This window comes from Sparus aurata, chromosome 14 (genome assembly GCF_900880675.1).
Source record: "Sparus aurata chromosome 14, fSpaAur1.1, whole genome shotgun sequence".
NCBI classification, from domain to species: Eukaryota; Metazoa; Chordata; class Actinopteri; order Spariformes; family Sparidae; genus Sparus; species Sparus aurata.
The window spans coordinates 19267500-19287298 of NC_044200.1; the positions used below are offsets into that span (position 1 = coordinate 19267500).

The following is a 19799-nucleotide window of genomic DNA, read 5'->3' on the forward strand; positions in this document are numbered from 1 at the left end:
GGAAGGGGGATAGAAGACGGGAGGAGGTGTACGCCGAAGAAGAGGACTGATTAGATTAGCACACAGACGCTGGTGGAAACAGGTGATCGCCGGCGTTCTCTGACGTCCTACGAATGAGCTTTCTTAAAAGATCCACAGCACCGGCTGATCTCTGCCGGTCAACAACGCTGGAAAGTCATTTTTGCACGTTTTTAAAATGTCACTTATTTGGTCGCAATGAGGTCACCATATCGTGACCCAGCCCCCAAACAGACCCCCCCCCCCCCTATTCTGCTGAACGACCGGCATTAGATGCAGAGTCGGTGATCGAATCTCATTTCGAAGCTTAACTCCCCGTCTCCTCTTGACCCCTCTCGTGCACCATGTGATCGGCGACCTCCTCCAGGCTTGAATGATCAAACAGAGATATTTCGAGAGAGAGAGAGAGAGAGAGAGAGGAACAAAGACGAGCCGTGACAGAAGCGGGAGAGAGGGGAGGAGGAGGAGGGCAGTCGACGGAGAGAGAATACCACAGTGTCAGTGATGGTCGCTGATGTCACGAGCGAGTTGAGTCTAAACCATCTGAAGGTGACGCTGCTGCGTTGTGATGTTTAAATATGGCGTGTGATAATACCAAGCTTTGTTTAAACAGCATTCCAACTGGAAATAATCGGTTTTGACTCCATATTTGTGAGTTTTGGTGCGGTGACATCACCGAGCCCGGTCGCATCACTGCATCCATTGTACCTGACGACGCCGACGAGCGTCACCAGCCGCTGGTTATCTAGACGAGTTCCTCGTACGACACGTCGGGGCTCCGAGAATCATCCGGATTGATAACTGATAATCTTCCGTGTGGTGACTCAGAGGCGCGAGTCTCTAAACAAAGCATCAGTGTGAGTCTGAGCCTCGAGGGAAACGAGCTACAATCCAGTTTCTTAGCTGATAATTATCTTAATTTCTACGGAGGAGCAGAAAGTGATATCTTGTTTTAAACCCAAACACGTCGTGTTTTTCACATTTAGGAGGTGGTGTTGTGAAAAAGTAACCCTGAAGTGACTTAAGCGTCTTAACATGCTCCACATCTCACACCAAAAGTTATGCAACATCAGCAGACACCTTAGCACACAGCACTGTAGCGTGTATGACTCAAAATTAATACAAAAGTAGTTAAAACAGTGTGTTTGTGCAAGCAGCTACATACCGTTTGTTGACATCCGTGTGTTCCGGTAGCTAGACCAAACTAGTCAATCCGTCGAGCGTGCACTTAACAGGCTTAACAGGCTATTGTAAGGCTCATGGCTCATGACAGGCTGCAACATGGACATGTACATTATGAACCGAAACACGAAAATGCTGGAATACGTTTCCGTCTACGCCAGTGAGGGAGTAAGCGCACGCTCGAGGGATTGACTAGTTTGGTCTAGCTACCGGAACACACCGATGTCAACAAACAGGTATGTTAGTTAATCCCCCATGCTGTTAGCTGTCAATGCTATATCTCCGTTCACGGAGCTCTGTAATGGTTTGACCAAATGTGTTCATGTCTTCGGTACTGGCATAATAATGTGATGTGAAAGTCATCCGCAGAAACATAAAGTATCTGATTGTAAAGTGTCAAAGTTAAAGTAAATGTAATAGATTACATAATCGGCAACCTATAATCAGTATTTTCCCTGAAATTAATTAATTTTAAAAACTGTGCTGCTTTTGCTCTGATGGGGCACGCAATCTGCAAAGTAACTCAAGTCAACAAATAATGTAGTGGAGTAAAAAAAGTATAAAATAGCAGAAAGTAGAAATACTCAGTACCTCCAAATTGTTCAAAAGTACATTACTTAAGTAGATATACTTAGTTACATTCCATTTCATTACGTATTGCAGGGTTGGGAGGGTTTCTTTAATAACCTGCTGTAAATGTAGTCGGTAACTTAATCAAAGTATCACAAAATCAAAGTAATGTAACTCAATTACTCTGTTACCTCCATCATGTCATTACTCAGTCGTCATGTGTGCACATGACTAGTACACAAACTCATCACTCAATCATTCTTTGTTTTGTCACTGTAATCCTGTTAGTAATTGTATCTGTCATCTAATTACATCGTTAGTGACTTTTAAGAAGAGCAGTGACCTTTCTCTTGTATCCTGATTACTTGATCCCCATTACATGTATTCCTTTACTCCCCAAGCTGGACTAATTGTTCTCAAACTAAAGACATATTTTAGTGTAATTTGACATCGATCAGCTGTTTTATTTTACACTGTGACACTTACATCAGACGCTGGGAGGCAAACAGTCTCTTGTTCGTCTCGACTGACTGTGGTACAGATTATTCAGAAGTGCCGCCGAACACAACAGCTCACGACAGCTTTCACAACTTCCACAAACACTGAGAACATAATATTTGCATAGAAACGAGAGAAAAGTTCATTCAGATTTTTGTCGCCGTCGTCCTCGTTTCCTGAAATACCAACATCACTGAAGCGAAGCCGAAGGCCCCCGAAGTGTTCGTCAGGTTTTCATATCCGTACATGCGCGTAACCCCGACCAGTGTGGCGTGTGATTGTCACACTGATAATAGCTCTCTTTCATAACTCCTCTCATCTAGAAAATGTCTCCAGGGTCTAAAAATAGCTGTTTCCCACACGCGAACCACTTTAAACTGACTTCTTCTCTCAGAGCTTGAAATCTTCAGATCCTGTTTGACATGTTGTTGCTGTTTGAAGTCGGACCTCGCAGACTCTGATAACTGTGCAGCGTTTAACAGGCCTTTTGTTTTTGCGTGCCGGGTCGGTTTTCTGGGCTCTTTTTGAGGAGAGGTTCTGTGGACTGTCTCGCTAGTTTGGAAGTGAGATCACATACAGTGGACAGCAGAGCGAGGTGAGGGGGATTTGCGGTGGTTTTTGTGGGTCTGTGTGATGATTACAGACATGTTGGCTCATAGTTGAAGTATTAATAGTCTCCTAGAGGAGCGTTCAGGCTTTGTTTCCTGAATCTGGTACCTTTTTATTTCTCTGACGCGCTCTCTGGTTGTTTGTTTCCACGTTCTGCTGTTTTTTGTTTTTCGTTTGCTCTGGTCTGAATTAGTTGATTAGTTCTCAAACGTAAGAGCCTTGTCCCCTCAGTTTTGGTTTCTTTTTGCACAGATTTGAGAAAAAAATCAAACAATACGTTCACTCTGCTTATTGGTCAGATGTGTCCGGGGCGAAAGCAAGAAAGAAAATACAGGAAGTAGGTCATTTTTAATGACCTGTAGCTTGTTTCTATGAGAGAAACATTGCCACTTTATGTTATTTACCATGGAGCAACAGCAGAGTTGGCATTTGCGCAACGGTCCGAATGCGAGAAAACATCTTGAAAATACTCAACTAGTTGCTGCAGTACTTAAAGAAACAAGAGTTTGCATGCTCTGCTGCATCCCAGAATGAAAAGCACCGCCAGTTACAGAAGCCCATTAGCTCAAACTTGCGTGGAACACCTGGTGGTTTGGTGGGATCGAGGGTCAGATCACGGTTCCCACCACAAACAAACCGCTTCAGAGTTGTTCTGGGTCGGACCAAGACTACCTCCTCTCGGTTACTGTGTTCACGCCTGCCCAAACACCCATAAGCCCCTTTCACATATGGACTCCGGACAATAAACATAATCGGATCAGGATATCATCCACATTTGCTGGTTCGCACATGCAACACACGACGATAGATTGTCCGGGTCAGACGTGTCCACACGGGTCAGAAATACTCTGTATGGTTCGGGCGAGGGGCGATGACGTGGTAGGAACATGCACGAGGCAGGATGTGATGCTTGCTCTCCCCTGGATCTGACGGACAATTTCGGCATCAACTTGAACCACATTTGTTGTTGTCGTCGTCGTCGTGCAGAATTGCTCTTTTTCTTCACACACTCATACTTGTGTTTTTTTTTTGTGGTTAAGCGGCAGTTGCACGCTTCACTCGTCATCCACATGCTCAATCTCTCGCTGTGAACCCATTCCGGACGATTCTCTGCTCTCCGGGGGGGCAAATAAAGCCGACATTTGCGTTCACAGGTACGGCTCCTCCGGGTGAGCCTAGACTTACAGTTATATGTGAAGGAGGAGGGGGGTTTCAGTCACCTTGGCATGAAAGACCTACCTTGTATCCCTGAGAGCATCGAAAGGTTACCACAGAGACGGGTCGGGGTGGAGGGAGTCTGGGTTACCATGGCGATGGGCAAACGTAAGAGGGATGTAGAAGAAGATAATGGGGTTGTAAACAGGTACTCAAGGGTAAACTTAAGAGCAGAAGAAAGACACCAAGGACACATTGTTGTGTTATTATCGTGGTGGGAGGACTATTTTGTCATTTTTCCTGCATCTCGGCTGTGTTTTGTTCTTTTCTGCCTGTTGTGAAACCACACTGTGTTCTTCTCCCGACTGAAGCTCCACACGTAAAGTAGTTTGTAGTATTTGTCAGAAGTACGGTCGAGAGTGTCACGCTGCAAAACAGCACGCTGGAAAAAAGAGATGCAAGCGCCGTCGCGTCATGAACTAACTGTTCAATTACTCCGAAGACGAGCCAGGTGAAATGGTGTCAGCGTAAATCACCGCTGATGAAATGTTTTTGCTTTTTCGAAGCGCGGCGCTGCAGGGATCGCGGTTCGTTGTGAGCATTTTTTTCCTGCTACAACACAGACATCGATTTCCAACCCCCCCAGCCTAAATGTTGGAAGGTGCGCACTAATCATCGTAATGAGAAATCGTTGGACGGCGTGTCGACGCATCGAGCCAGCGCGGGGAGAGGAACGCTCGGGGGGGGGGGGGGAGCTCAGACTTTGGTTACAGAAACTCACGGATGGCAGAACATGTGACGGATGCGCCGACAGAAACAGGTGGAAAGGAGAATAATAAAATGCTTCGACTGTCTTGTTTGATAGAGGATGTGTGTCGAGCTCCGTGGAGCTGTTCATCAGCGAAGTCTTTAAAGCTGCACTAATCAATAACAATGGATTTAAATGACTGTGCATAATGAAAGGGGGCAGACGTAGTTATGAACTCCAGAGAAGATTTTAAACCATCTCTGCTTTACCCCTCAGTTCTCCTTGGCCTTTTGTTTTGGTTTTATTGGCTTTGAGAAGGAAAACACGCTGTATGTTTACTACTGAAGTGCACACAGATGAGGTTAGCGACTGGTTGGTTAACATTTAGCATTTAGCATTTAGCGCGGCAGCATCTAGGTATTCTAAGGAATAGTTGGAGACCAAAAGCAGGATAAAACATGTCTCTGTTAGGTCACCTGTACGTTTCTGTCGTCGCCATTTTGGCAGTTCTCCCCTTAACTCCTTGCTAATAGCTGCTTTACACCTAGCTAGACAGCTAGCGGCTAACTGTCACTCAAAGAGCCGCCAGTTATGCATAACATTGAGCAGCAATATAATTGAAATCAGTGATTTGTAAAGAGATGTACCCATTGTATGTTGTTATGAACGGGGAAGTTAGCTATCCACTGCAAATGGGTAAATAAACAACTGTTCGCTAACATATTAGCTTTTTACATTTATAAGGCAGATGTGTTTTTATGTCAGACATTTGTGTTTTTCAGCTTGTTGCAGGGTTCTCCTGCACATACGTGGCCAAAATAATGCAGCTTTACGTTTGTAGAAACAGAGTGATCTTGAAGCTAATATGCTAACATGCTTTCTGAATTAAGTATGTGATCTAAACTGGCTCTGTGTAACAAAATTGCAGCACTTTTCATGTATAAATGACTTTTTATTGGTCATATTTTAGCAGATTGTAACAGGGTGCCTCTCCAAGTCTGTGTGAGGGACTCTGGTTAGATTTTTCCAGAGGGTCCAAAGTTTCTCGAGTGCCTCTTCTCAGTATCTCTCTCCGTTACGCTAACGAGTAGCAACAGTAGCTAACGTTGGGTTAGAAATGGAATCTGCGAACATAAATCACTTCAAAATCCCTTTAAGGTCTAAATTAACCCATTAAATTATAGCTATCGCACTCAAAGTGGACGACCCTAGCCAGTATGTGATTTATTTATAATCATAACTATTTAATAAGCTGATATTTCTCAATTAATTTAACAATAAAACGTTCAACGCCGGTCTGAAAAGGGACAATAATTAATGTGCTGCTACCCCAAATACTGTTCTTGTGTTATCAGTGCCTGTTCTCCAGCAGGGTGACGCTCCTCTCTGGCTGTGACCACCAGCTCCAGAGCGGTAACACCATCAGGATGTGATGTATTTTTTTATTTTTGTAACACTGTGAGTTTTACATGGTCAGTGGAGGAACGCAGAGAGAGACACCGGGGCACAGATGGCCAGTGGGTAACTGATGAGCGAGAGGGGGAGAGACAGAGTGCGTCCTTGACCTTCACACAGTGACTCGACAGTGTGCTGCACGCCATAAGGAGGTGTCCAAAAAAAACCACACAGTCCTCGCGAACTGTAGAGAACACACCAAACCAAATGGAATCGGACCGCTTCCCACGAATACCCTCTCCTCTGTTCGTTCATTTCATTCACAGTTTCCTGCTGCCCGTGAGCTCGCGTCCCCCCACCCCTCCGTCACCGCGCCCGATCCATCTCTCCGGTGTCACTTGGTGCTGCCATGGTTCTGTTTTACGTCTCTGCCGCCACTGTCGGATGAAATCAGCGGAGAGGAGAATCACACGTAGAGTTCTCGGGCTTAAGCTGCCATTGGCTAACGTAGCTAGCTCTGTTGTTACGATGCAACATCCGATGTGGCTAATCGGGCTAAAGGATGCAATCGCTAGCAAAAGATATTGACACAAAAAACACATTTTATATATATAGAATATATATATTTTATGTCCTATTTTACAGAATCCAAAACCCTCTTGTCGCTGCTACAAGACTGGTCTCCGTGCTGTATGGAAATGAGTCATGGTGAAAGGCTAATGAGTTTGTCTAATCCACTGTGCCTTTTATATCTCTAATGCCACGCTGAGCCATAGGAACCTAATGGGAAATGTGACTTTGCGAAACGCGTTGTCGGCGGCACGAGCTAATGGAGCTCGATGCTCTGTGTGTGTGTGTGTGTGTGTATGTGGTTACTAGGTGTGTAAGAGGTGTGCGTGCAGTCATTGATGACGCGAGAGCTAATTCTGTGGCAAAGAATGAAAGGAAAGGAAAAGAGAGCTCTCGTCGTTCTTTCTCCTGCAGATAAAGGGATGAACTACATTTGCTGAAATCGGGGTTAGAGTCCCATATTCGAATGTTAAATCTGATGCCAAAAATGTACGAAATAAACTGCAGTTTTCCACCTATTTCACACATAAAAGGATGTTTAATCTCTGTAATATTCTAAATGTATCATCCAAATTATTGTGATTTCTTTTATTTGAGCATTTCAGCCACTATTCAGCAGTTGCACCCACCGTGACATCACCCGTTTGTTTGGGAACGACTGTTTTGAAGCCTGGAGTTTGGCGTTATGGCCTCTCCCATGTTGTTTTTTGAGCCTGAAGTGAACATATTTGGACAAGAAGTTAGGGGTGCTGACAGTACTAATTGGATCTGACCGAGAACCCGAATACACGCCATGATAGCGGCTTGACAGCGCCCTAAAGCCTACCCTGCTTTATCATCTATTTTCCTACTTAATGGGACAATAATTTACTAAATGAGCATCACGCTGCGTTGACAAAGACTTGAATTAGTCAATGAGAGCATAAACTCATCAGGAAACTGCTCACCGAGGTCATAAATCAAGTCAGAAGTAGCGTCATTTTCTCATAAGCTTACATGTGAGAAACCAGTGGCGTTGCCCCCTGATGGCCATCTTAAAGAATGCAGTTAATACGCTTCTACCCTGGCTTTCAGTCGAGTTGGCTCTTCCCGATCCGGGAGCTCCTCCATAATTTACATGTTTACAGAAAACACATTTTCACAGATTATTCTCGAAGCTCGGGGTCAAATTTCGGATACGGTGGGCGCAAAGAACGACGTCTGCTGGATAGAAGGGAACCGAATCCAAACACGGCGTTATCAGCGCTCCTTTCAGAGGCTCCCCGAAGAGCTCAGCTTCCCGAAAAAAACACACAACACACAACGTTGACCTGTAAATTACATAAGGCAACATGACCCAGCTTCCCCCCCTGCTTTTTATTCTTCCCCGCTTTGTCTTTATCCTTTTCACCTTACCGCCAGCACTATATCTCCCTCTCACACACACACACACACACACAGATCGGGCACTCTTTTTTCCATCGCTTTCACTCACGTACACCCACTGCTCCCTCGCTGTCTCTCTCTCCTGCTTGCACTTCACATGCACTTCTTACATTTTTTTATTTTTATTTTCTCCCCTCCTCGCTGGTCAATCGTCTGTCCTGCGCATGAGACACGCAGTCTTTCCTTCTCACTCTCGCGCTCGCAGCGTACACGCGCCCTTGTTCTCGCCATGATCTCGCACTCAGACATGCGAGCGTCGCGGTCGAAGCAGAGGACGCGCGTGTTCACTACAGTAACACACACTGTACACTCCCCCGCTTCCTTCTCGTGGGTTTGACCTCCCTCTGTTTGATTAAGGGCTCGCTGTGGGGAGGCATGTGCTGACTGACCTGGCCACAGCGGGCCACACACACACACACATGCACAAAACCACACACACACACACACACACACACAGATACAGTGGCTCATTTTATGATTGGATGAGCGCATGTCCCTGGCCCAGGCACCGCGGTCTCCCTGGAGCCGCCTGCCAAGAAATGATGTCACCATCTCTGTTTAGACACATCTCATCTCTCCCTTCAACAAGGGCGAAGCACAGAGCACTTTTGTCTCCCTCTCTCTCTCTCTCTCTCTCTCCGTCACACACACACACTCATACGTTCGCGAGTGGTTGCAGCAGAGTCTGTACGCGTACGTGTGATAACGCCGACCGGAGTAGTAACGTCGCCTCGCCTCACCTCGCATTCATCGCGCTTCACGTCTGCAAATTCAAAAGTCGCACGGCTCTCTGGTTGTAAACTCTCCAGCTCTGCCCCTCAGGCGAAAGAGAAAAAAGAAAAAAAAAAAGAAAAAGAAACACCAGACAGCTCAAGCTGCTGCAAACAAAAGTCTGAGGGCGCAGTGGGAGTGTAGGGGTCAGAGAAGCGACTTTGCGGCTGAAGGGTCGCCGGTTTTGACCGGGGCCGGCGCAGTGTGGGCAGGAGGAAATCGTCGACACTCAGCAGCGGCTGTCAGGCAAAAAACACTGAACTTGCTCCAGAAGCGATTTGCACAGAGGAGGAGAGGTTGTTGAGGAGGCCACAAGCCGGCTCTCACCGATGCAACAGCAGCGAGGTCACTGCTGTCCTCGGCTGCAAGTCGGCAGCAGAGTTTTGGATCACACAGTCACGTGTTGATCCATCAAATATGTTTCTATCTTGAATCTTGACAGTTCAGGCGCCAGATGGAGAAAATCTGTACATGCACTACTAAAACCGGCATTCTCCAAATGGCGCAGGTGCACAGCTGGATGTAGCTTTGTCCTTAAACCTCCCTTCACATATCCATACCTGTGCCCGTTCCACCGCTCATCACAGCCGTCATTACGCGGGAGCGTTTCTCACGGCTGTGGCTATTTATAGCGCCGGCACGTGTACCTGTGGTCCATCATCAGCACTGTGGCAGTATCTCAGTCATCATCATTAAACGTCAGGCGGACGGTCAATGATTAATCTGTAGAGCTCAGAGTGAAACAAAGTGCTCCGCTGTTCAGGATCCAAACCAAAGATCACGAGCAGAGAAGAATGATAATGATTCCTCCAACGTAAATACGTAAAAAATTAAGTAGTTTCTAAAGGTTGCATCTCTCACTTGGTATTTCGTGTCCACCTGATCATTTCAGAGGCTGTTTATGTGCAGGAAATTGTGTTTTTTTTTATACGTACGCAACGTTTAAACATATGGCACTAAAAGGAATTTCCCTACAGAGACAACAGATATTTGATCTAATCTTAAATCTTTAATGCATCTATAGCTTGGGCCGCTCGTGTATAATCATTAGTCACAGAGTTATACATCTGTACATTTCCCATCGAACCATTCGAGTAATTAATGGATAATCGAATGTTAAGGCAGCTGACAATCGACAAAAAAAGAAATTGCAATTAAGTTTGCATCCCTAAAAACACTCATCCTGATAGACAAATAGTCTTTAAGGAGTCTCAAAGTATAAAGCAGCACTTGGTGTCCTTAAACATAGTAGCTTATGAGGAAAAAAACAAATGAAGCAGCATCCACGTGTTTGCTTGAACCTCTAATAACTCACTGTTGTTTCTGTAGTCTCATTGGATCAACTCAGACTTCGAGCAGCCAACAGAGCGGCTTCTAGATAAATAAAGGATCAAACCCGACCTCTGAAGTCCGAGTCCGCTCCGGTGTTTGATATACATTATGCGCGGTAACACACGACCCACTGCGGCTCTCGCTGCCGTCACGCCGCAGCCTGACACCTCCCGTATGAACTCTGCATCCTAAGCACCTGGAAGCCGAGACTCTCGCCGCTCCGACGCTGATATTTAAATGCCAAGCGGCGCGGCGTGTGTGGAGAGGATGTATCTGTGAGGAGGCTGACATTTTTCCGGGGAGGTGGGCTGACGTGCAGAAGTGGTGTGTGTGTGTGTGTGTGTGTGTGTGTTTTTTCTTGAGCGTCGACTGTACGAGCATGTGACAGGATCGGTGTGTAAGTGACTAAGAGGCCTCGTCATGTGACGGGCCGAGCGGGGGAAATGGAGGTCATCAGTAATGGGAGTCACACGTTACACACACACACACACACACACACACACACACACTTCCTGCTTATAAATACATATACCTGATGCAGTTTGAGTTGTTGCATACTTGTTGTATAATTAAGGCTGTTTTGGTGTTTGTCTTATTCCCGCGGATGAAACATCACAATTAGACGTCTCCGTTTGATATCGACGCCTCTGACTTCATGAATAAATCTCTCAGACTCGCGGAGTCGGAGAGCTGAACGTCTCTTCCTCCTGCAGAAATCCATCGTAAGGGAGGCGAAGATGATATCTCTCTCCTCCGATGTGATTCCCGATGAATGCGGCGCAACCACAGGATGTGTTTGACCTTCTTTTTTCCTTTTTCTTCTTCCAGCTTCACCGTCCTCTCTCTGTGAAAACACTTCGTCTTTGTCTCTCTGGAGGTTACTGAAAGTCACAGTGCGTTCATGTGGTGTTGCGAGTCAAAAAGGCAACTTGGAGACTCTTTGTAAATGTTGAAATCATTTTGATGGTACGGTGTAACTGTGTGAATGGCGTCTCTGCCCCCGCCACTCCGCCCTCCTATCACTGGAGAAGGTCGGATCAGGGCGTTTCACACACGTTTACTTCAAAATACAAGTCACACTGTCATGACGTAATGAGTTTTGTCTGTAGTTGCGTCTGACGAATTATTCCAGACCTGGGATTTGTAGTCTCAGGGCGCCAAATCACACAAAATGCAGATTTCTTGTAAAAAACGTAAAAAATGCACATTGTGTCATTTCTGCCGCTGCTGTAGTTTCTTTAATATCTGGGATAATGTAAGTACACGGCTCAACAGCATATAAAATCAAAGGTCTAGTTGTTTTTTTAGACATTTGAATGCAACAATCTTGCATATATCTTTATTACTGGACATTGTGAAGAGACAGAGCCTTGTGAAATCCAGTCGTGGAAACTTAATAGAGACATATAGGTCGTCACCTTTAGTGTAGACGTCTGGAATCTAATCTAAATGTTCAAATTATTACTGTTTTAGGGACAAATTAAGACTTAATTTACATTTGCTGACTCATTTCTTTTAGTTTTCATGTAAATTATATTACAACTATTAAATATTGATGCAAAATGAATAGCCTCAAACCAGAAATGTTATTATCAGCTATATGTGTTGATGTAACTGTAATATGTATTAACCCGGCAGAGCATGTAGATATTATGTGCAGTGTAGTTAATGCTGACATCTAAAATAATAGAAATCAGGATGGTATTTTGTAGTTTAAAGGACACATATTGTGCTTTTTTTTACCTTGTACATGTAAAAGATCTCGAAAGCTAAAGATGTGAGAGTCCGCACCAACAGAAGCTCCCCTCTCCCACAGAAAACACCGCTCCTGAAACGCCTCGTCGTTAGCCCCGCCTCTAATTCTGTTCTGTTGCAGAGTTGATGACTGCCGGCTAGTTTTGCACGTGAGAATTGATTTAGCACAGCTACTCTGTTGTTGATGGCTCAAGCGTGTGCGAGTGGACCAATCAGAGGAGAGCGGGGCTTTAAAGAGACAGGATCTGAATCAGAGCTATTAGAGCTGTAAACTAAAATAAACTTGAACCTGAAACTGAGCATAATACATCTCATTTTAATACATATCAGCAGTTTTGGACTAAAATACTGGCATTTGCTATTTTCCATAAGAAGTCTTGACTGTATCTTTTGCTGCCTGTGGGACTATTTTAATTAACAATCAGATCCAGACACACAGAATATTGTGCAGTTTCTCGAGTACAGTATATTTGGTCATCGTCCCTCTCTTAACTCCCAAAGCATCCAGAGTAAGAGAGGAGGAGGAGGAGGAGGAGGAGGAAGGGTGGGACGTTGCGTGACAAACAGCGACTCAAAAAACCACATCGCCCGCGTCCGTCCTCAGAGGTGAACTGGGTTTGTGCTCTCCTTCCGCTGGGTGACTCTGTCCTCGCTCCATCCTCTTCCACTCCTCCACTCTCGTCCCCTGTGGACGGGCCCGACCATCACATACAAGCACTTACAAGACACAAATTTACAGAGGAGGACGACGAGGGGGAGGTGGTGGTGGTGGTGGCGGTGATTCGGGGGGAGGACTGCATTTTGAGAACAGAGTGCAAAGTTTACTGCGATAGAAGACGCGGAGCAATTTAGTTGTCAGAAGGAGCAGGAAAACTGAGACTCTCTCTACCTTAACAGCGCCGAGCTCCGATGAGTTATTTTGAGAAGCCATGGCAACCCTCTCAGCTGATCCCCCCACCACCCGCACCCGCAGACATGCCTTTTCGGTCGGCATCGCAGCCGCGACCAAACGGATCTCCGTGAGATTCGTTCACGTGCCCGGGTGTCAGAGAGGAAAAGAAAAAACAAAAAGAAAGAGGGAAAAGATGAGGAGGGAGAGGAAGAAAGAAAGAGGCCTAGGCACAGACGGATCAGAGAAAATAAAGATATCGCTCAATCGGGGGAGCTGCTCGGGAGCACGTTGCGCTCTTTGAAGTGTTTGTTCGATGCTCGAGAACGCTGGCAGCTCTTCATGTGCATTTTGTGTACATGTTATTTCCCTCATGTCTGTCTGTGTCTGTGTGTTTGTCTTGTGTGTCGGAGAGGAGAGGAGAGGAGAGGAGGGGGCTGGCGCCTTGAATCTCCCGAAAAGCGAGAGGTTTTTTCTTTAGCCCAGCCAGAAGATGAGTGCGTGGGCGTCGTTAAAAGCCCCTCGACACGTCTCCGTGAGCAACAACAGCTGGTTTAGCGCATAACCTGAGAAGCACATTGTCATTCAAAAGAGATCAGCGGAGCGTCCTCAGTTTAGCCGTCTTAGCACAGGCGGTGCAACAGTGTTCGTTTGTGCCTCCACGCTCTACACTACATTACACACCTGATCTTTCATTGTGTTCATTTTAATTTGTGTCGCTGTGAGAAAAAAAGTTTCAAATGTTTACCTGATCTCGTCTTTTCTCTCTTCTCTCTCTCTCCATTGCTGCTGCTTTTCATCGGATCCCGACGTCAACGCAGGTAAACAACTTTTTTCCCGGCTTCCCTTCATCCCCTGTAGAGTTTAGAGACGCTGCACATGAAACTCAAACCGCTCACTCACAGTTGTGTTGTCATGTGTTCTCGTGTTATTGAGCTCTGAAAGCCACGGCGCTGTGGAGGTGTCAAGACATCAAGCTCTTGTATATTCTGAAGAAGTCATCCGAGGCCATGTGTGGTTTATGAGCGAGGTTAGATCACCAACTGGGCTTCATAGTCCCAGAACTCCAGGAGCCCCCAAAAGCACCAGGCTACCCGTTTGTCAACATGTTTGTGAGGGAATGTATTTTGGGAATAAGTAGCACTAAAGCACATTATGAAACACCAAACAAACACAAAGTTGTTAAGATGAGTCCTGTTTTCATACAGGATCTGGAGGCCTCTTCTTCAAGCTGGTCGATGTGTCAAAGTCTAGTTTTACAACCATTTGTTTCACTTCAAGGTTCATTCGTGAACTTTTCCTGAGCTTTTATCAGCAGACGGGTTTTGCTCAGTTGTCAGATTTCCATTTTGTTTTGAGCGCACTTGAAGGATCTCACTTCAGTTTCCATTCTGAAATGTTTTTTTAGCTCCTGTGTCTTTAAGGTCCCCCCTCCCGAATTCCCAGTCTGCTCTGATTGGTCAGCTCACACATGCCTAAGCCAGCACCGCTAACATAAACAGAGCAGCTTTGCTAAATCAATTCTTGTGCCAAACTAGCAGCTAGGTATGAATTTATGTGAATATGTTACCTAGTAATGTAGTGTGATGTCACAAAGTCACAGAATCAAAGGCTGGATTACTGACGAGGCGTTTTGGTTGCAGTGTTTTCTGTGGGAGAGAAAAACTTCTGTTGGTGCAGACTTTTTTAGCTTTAAAGATTTTTTTACATGCATAGAAACCTATATAAAACACTGGAGGGAAGGGGGGGGGGAGAAGAAAAGCATAATAGGTCTCCTTTAAAGATTCATGTGTTTCTTTTAAGACAGTAATATCCCCATTAGCCCCCCAGCCATCCCCTTCCTGCTCATTAACAAACAAATAAAGAGGGCAGGCTATGCAGATGAAAAAGCTCCAGAGTAGCTAATGAGTGGGACCTTAAGGTGGGATTGCTTTCTGAGCTGCGCTTTTTTCTGCTTTCATGTTTCAACTTCCTGAATTTATGTGTTTAATCAAATAATCAAACTGCAGATCTGGGGTCAGGTATGATTGAGACACAGGATCACTAAAATCACAGAGGAGTGCTAGAGGGAATGGGTGTTTAAGCGGGCATGCTTCTCATTTTTACTCATTTAAGCCTTTAAAGGAGCAATATGTGAGGACTGACCACCAGGTGGCAGCATATAAACACAGTAACCACGAGCTGCTGCTTGCTGTAGCCATTGTTGGCTTATAAGCTTAGTTAACCGTGCAGCTAGCGGTTGTATTAGCTTGGAGCTACTATTGGCCTACCATATCTTTAGGTGGCTGAAGGGCTAGCTGGTTAGCATGCTAACTTCTACAGACGTTACATTAAAAGAGTTACCGTAAATTCCGGACTATAAGCCGCTACTTTTTTCCCATGCTTTGAACCCTGCAGCCTATAATATGATGCGGCTAATCTGTAGATTTTTACGGGCTAACAGCCTCCAGAGATAATGCGCCGAGGAAGACGCTAGTTTGTGTTTTGAACAGTCATTTTGCGCATCATGCACACACCCTAATCATGGAAAACACATGAAGAAATGCATATGATGCAGCTTTTAAGTTAAAGGCAATCAATCTGGCTGTCAAAGAAGGAAATAGAGCTGCTGCATGTAAGCTTGAGAGACGTTGGAGACGGCAGCGTGAAGAACTGACTCAATGCAAAAAGACGACAAAAGCTTTCAGAGGTAATTAAAGCAGATGGCCTGAACTTGAAAACGTTCTTGAAGACTGGGTGAACACACAGAGAGCAGACATGGACACCTGCAGTTTATAGTCAGGTGCGGCCTATTTATGTAAAAAAAAAATTAAACTTTAAAATGAGGTGGTGCGGCTTATATTCAGGTGCGTTCTATAGTCTGGAATTTACAGTATTTCTTTTTTTTTCTTTTGTTGATAATTTCAGTTATTTTTTTATGTTTTTGGTTTTTTTTATCGTACATATTGCCCCTTTAACAGGTTGATCCAACTGTGGTGTTTGTGTTTTGCGATTCATTCCTGCTTCAAGTGAGAAGGAAGTTATTATGTTTATGGTAAGACCGATTCCAGATGTAAGAGGGCATAGTCTTTAAACAAGCACACACACTATACTTATTGCTCACTGTTCGTAGAAGGAAATCTGTCGGGGCCTCACCTGTTTGAGGTTTGCTCAGTCACTCTTTTCACTAACCCGCAGAAGCCCCACGGAGACACTTTAATTTGGGAAATTGAGTGCATCAGGCTCGGCATCTCATTACCGTCTTAGCTGGAAGTGGGGTGGGATACAGGGGCTTTAGCTTCTGCTTCCAATATCAAGTGTAGTTTTAGCCTTTTTAAGACTGCAGAGCTCCATGTGTCAAACTGAAGATGAGCTACCGGTTGCGGCAACAGGGACGTATTCGCCGTGAAGGATGCTGAGCGGTAAAGAAAACTGCACCGTAATGGCCGCCAATATCCCAAAAAAAGATGGAGAGTGTGGCGACGAAGGCCTGGCAGTGCTGTTTTTCCAAGAGCTGTTTTGAAGTCTCATGTCAAGACACAAGTCTGAGAGGGCAAATCAAGAGTCAAGATGCAATCCTCTCAGCTGTCTGGATCCATTGACCGAGACTGACAGTGTGTTTTATTGGAACTAACATTCCTGCCATGGTGAACGTGTGATTACAAGCACCTATTGTGGCTAAATCAGACTTTTCTGGAGTGAGGGGGATTAACATCTGTGTTCACGCCACAGCTCATGTGTAAATGTGGATGGAAAGCATTTAATATGAGCTTGGGGGGGATACGAGAGCAGCACCCACTGCTCCTCTCCGAACATTTGTTGTACAATAGCTGAGGCTGTGAAATGTCTCGTAGCTAAAGGTTATTTCCTACTTCATTAGTGAGCGGTGGGGAAAAACAGTGATGCCTTGCGTTCTGACTGAGCAAGTTGCAGTGGTCGGCGGGTCGAGGACTGTGTTAGTCTGAGATAAGGCGAGAGGGATGTGTTTAATTACAGCAGGTGGGTAATGTGTGGGGAGATTATAGAAAAGTCCAATTTGTTGAGAAAGTGGTGATGCGCAAATTCACATGCATGCATGTAGAGCAGGAAGAGGATAAGAAAGTAAAAGTCTGTTTAAAAAGCTGTGTTGTTAGCTGACATTTAAAAAAATACTTGCCTCCAATGTAATCTGTGATTTTTTGGTAAAAAACGGGACAATTTTACTTTGAGGTGCAATATTTAAGAATTGGCCACCTGTTGAATTCCTACTCGGATAAATAGGGGGCAGCAAAGCACCAGATTTACTGCTAACTAGATAGATACCATTAGCTAGTTAGCTTAATTAGCGGTGCAGCTAGCAGTCAAGACTGGGAGTTCAGAGGACTTGGAGAATGTTAGTGTTTACATTGCTAGCACAGTAGCTTTGGATCACGATGGGCTAGGGCTAGCTTGTTAGCATGCTAACTTCAATACATATCTATGCAACACAATACATGGATGTCATAACTTAGGAGCTGCTATTACTTCACATTCTGTTGTGAATGTTTTTAACTAAAATACTTACATATGGCACCTTTAAGTTCTTAATATTCAGACCGTGGTTGTATACTTTAGTCAATAGAATGTAAAATCAATGAAGAGACCATCAAAACTAACTAAATGAGAGATCTCTAAATGTTGTTGTAGTTATTCCCCAGTGCACCTCTTTATCAAGCCTTGTCATTAAAGCTCTTTAGTTGTTGATTATTACCTCTGCCAAGGAAGTTATGTTTTCACTTGTGCCAATAGTTGGTTTGTGGACAGGGTTACACAAAAACTGCTGAAGGGATTTCCACAAAACTTGGATGGAGGATGGGTCTGAGCCCAGAATAGACCCTATTAACTATTGATGCAGATAAAGAGATGGATGTAGGATTTTTTACTCTCTTTTACGCGTGGACAATGCATAGATCTTGATGAAAACAATCAGGTGTATTTAGATAGCTGGTATGTGAGTGAGTACAGACATCTGTCTCATTTTAATCACAATTTAAATATAATTTATTAGTTATTGGACTAGGTTTTATAAAGATATTGTACCAATAGTGGTCTAAAATGATGTGAAATTGTGTTGGAGGAGGAGCTTAAACCCCCTTGCCATATACATGACCCTAAGCCTTTTACAAATCTCGGGAAAACGCTGTAAAGTATTTAAAAAAGCACTTTCATAACCCCCACCAGTACATCACAAACCCCACTCAGTCAGAGAACGACCAGTCATGACTGGAGCTCGTTTTTTTGGGTTTGAACGTTGATGATCGGGAGCTCCATCGCAGCACTGCGAGCCGCAGCGTTGTGAGGGATTATTGTAGCTGCTGTAATACTCTGCCCTGATAGGGTGCTGCTTCCTCGAGAGTGGCTCGTATGGATTGTGCATTTGAGTGTAGGAGGATGCTTTACTCTGACGGCTGACAGGCCCCATGTGTGATGCCCAGTTGTCTATCGATCGCAGGAGGCTTTACAGTAGATACGTGCAGACAGCAGCGTTTCCTGTGTGAATGAAAGCGCAAAGCTCGCGCCTCACTTTCCAGCACCAGAAATGATAGATAGCTGGGATTAAAGTACAACATGTTTGAGGGGTAAACCGCCTGTTATCTCTGATAGGAAATGTAGGTTAACTTAAAACAGATGAGGATGGGTCTTAAACAAGATGTACTCGTCTCTAATCCCTGTTGGTGCTCGTATACGAATGTGTGAAGTTCTTTGAAGACGTTTCACCTCTCACCCAGGAGGCTCCTTCAGTTCTAACTTACTGGGGGGGAGTCGCAGGCTTTTAAACCCTGTGTGGGAGTGTCCTTATGGAGTTGCCTACGATACAGCACCTAGAATTACCTTCACCTGGATGACTGAGAACCTTCATCAACTATCACAGTAGTGTTAAACCATTTGAACATTGTCACACCAAATTAAGAAAGGTTATTGCAGCTATATGTTCTATACCCAGTTTTAAGTGCAACACAACCTGTGTGGAGGCCAGGACATCGTTTTGATGACTGCTCCAGTCGAGTCATTCTTTCTCTTGTTGTGAGATTCTGCCATCTTGTGGCCGACACAGGTAGCACAGTGATCGAGGCCTCCAACTAAAGGGAAAATCCCCCTAAACCTGCAGAAACAGCCAGGAGAGATTATCATTTTTTGGATGCATTGGTGTTCAAGATGAGCAGCAGAAAGATGGAAGATGCATTGTTTTGTACATGTTTAAGCTCTCTGAATTCGATGCCTCCATTGTGATATTGTTGTGTTTCCTGATTTAATACATTTATAGATAAAACATTCACAGTGGAATGTCATTTTGGTAGAATTAAATACCTGAAATAATAAGATGCCTTGTTATGGAAGGTAAAAACTGCCAAAATCCAAAATATAATGACAAATATGCCATTAAATGCACTAAAATCAATATTGAAAATTGACGTGGACATCTATACATTTATATTTGATTGCATTTGTTTTACTTATGCAATAATTCCTCTATTTATTTATTCTCCAATTTGATTTTCCTCTTTATTTATTGACGGCCAGTGGAGTCGGGGCAATCTGCAGCTCCAACACCACTCATGTCGATCACCATATAGGAGAAAAAATATGGAACCATGACACAGTTTGAATGACAGGGAAACGGAAAATAATACATCAATAAATCAGTAAATAAATGTATAAATAAGATAAGAAAAAAAATGCGAAAGTGGGTAAATAGAGGAATTGAAACAAAGTTGAATAAATACTGAGGAATATTTAAACAGAAATTTCGATTTGTGTCACATTTAACAAAGAAATACTGACATTTATTTTAAATCTTATCTTTTGTGCACTTCATGGGTATGTTTTTCTTTTCATTGGGCCATTTTGTTTTTTTCTTTTTTGACATTTGATTATTGCAGTTTC

At 44.3% G+C, this 19799-nt stretch overlaps 1 protein-coding gene across 12 annotated transcripts in view; it reads left to right on the forward strand.

Moving 5' to 3' along the window:
* ppfia2 (PTPRF interacting protein alpha 2) overlaps positions 1-19799 on the forward strand; it is a 180175-nt gene that overhangs the window by 36087 nt on the left and 124289 nt on the right. Inside the window, exon 1 of one of the 12 annotated variants that reach the window (XM_030439566.1) lies at positions 12831-13738. The exons of the other annotated variants lie outside the window; for them this stretch is intronic. The gene's annotated coding sequence lies outside the window, so the exon portion shown is untranslated. Of the gene's footprint in view, positions 1-12830; positions 13739-19799 lie in introns of those variants that run through there. 12 annotated transcript variants of the gene reach the window in all.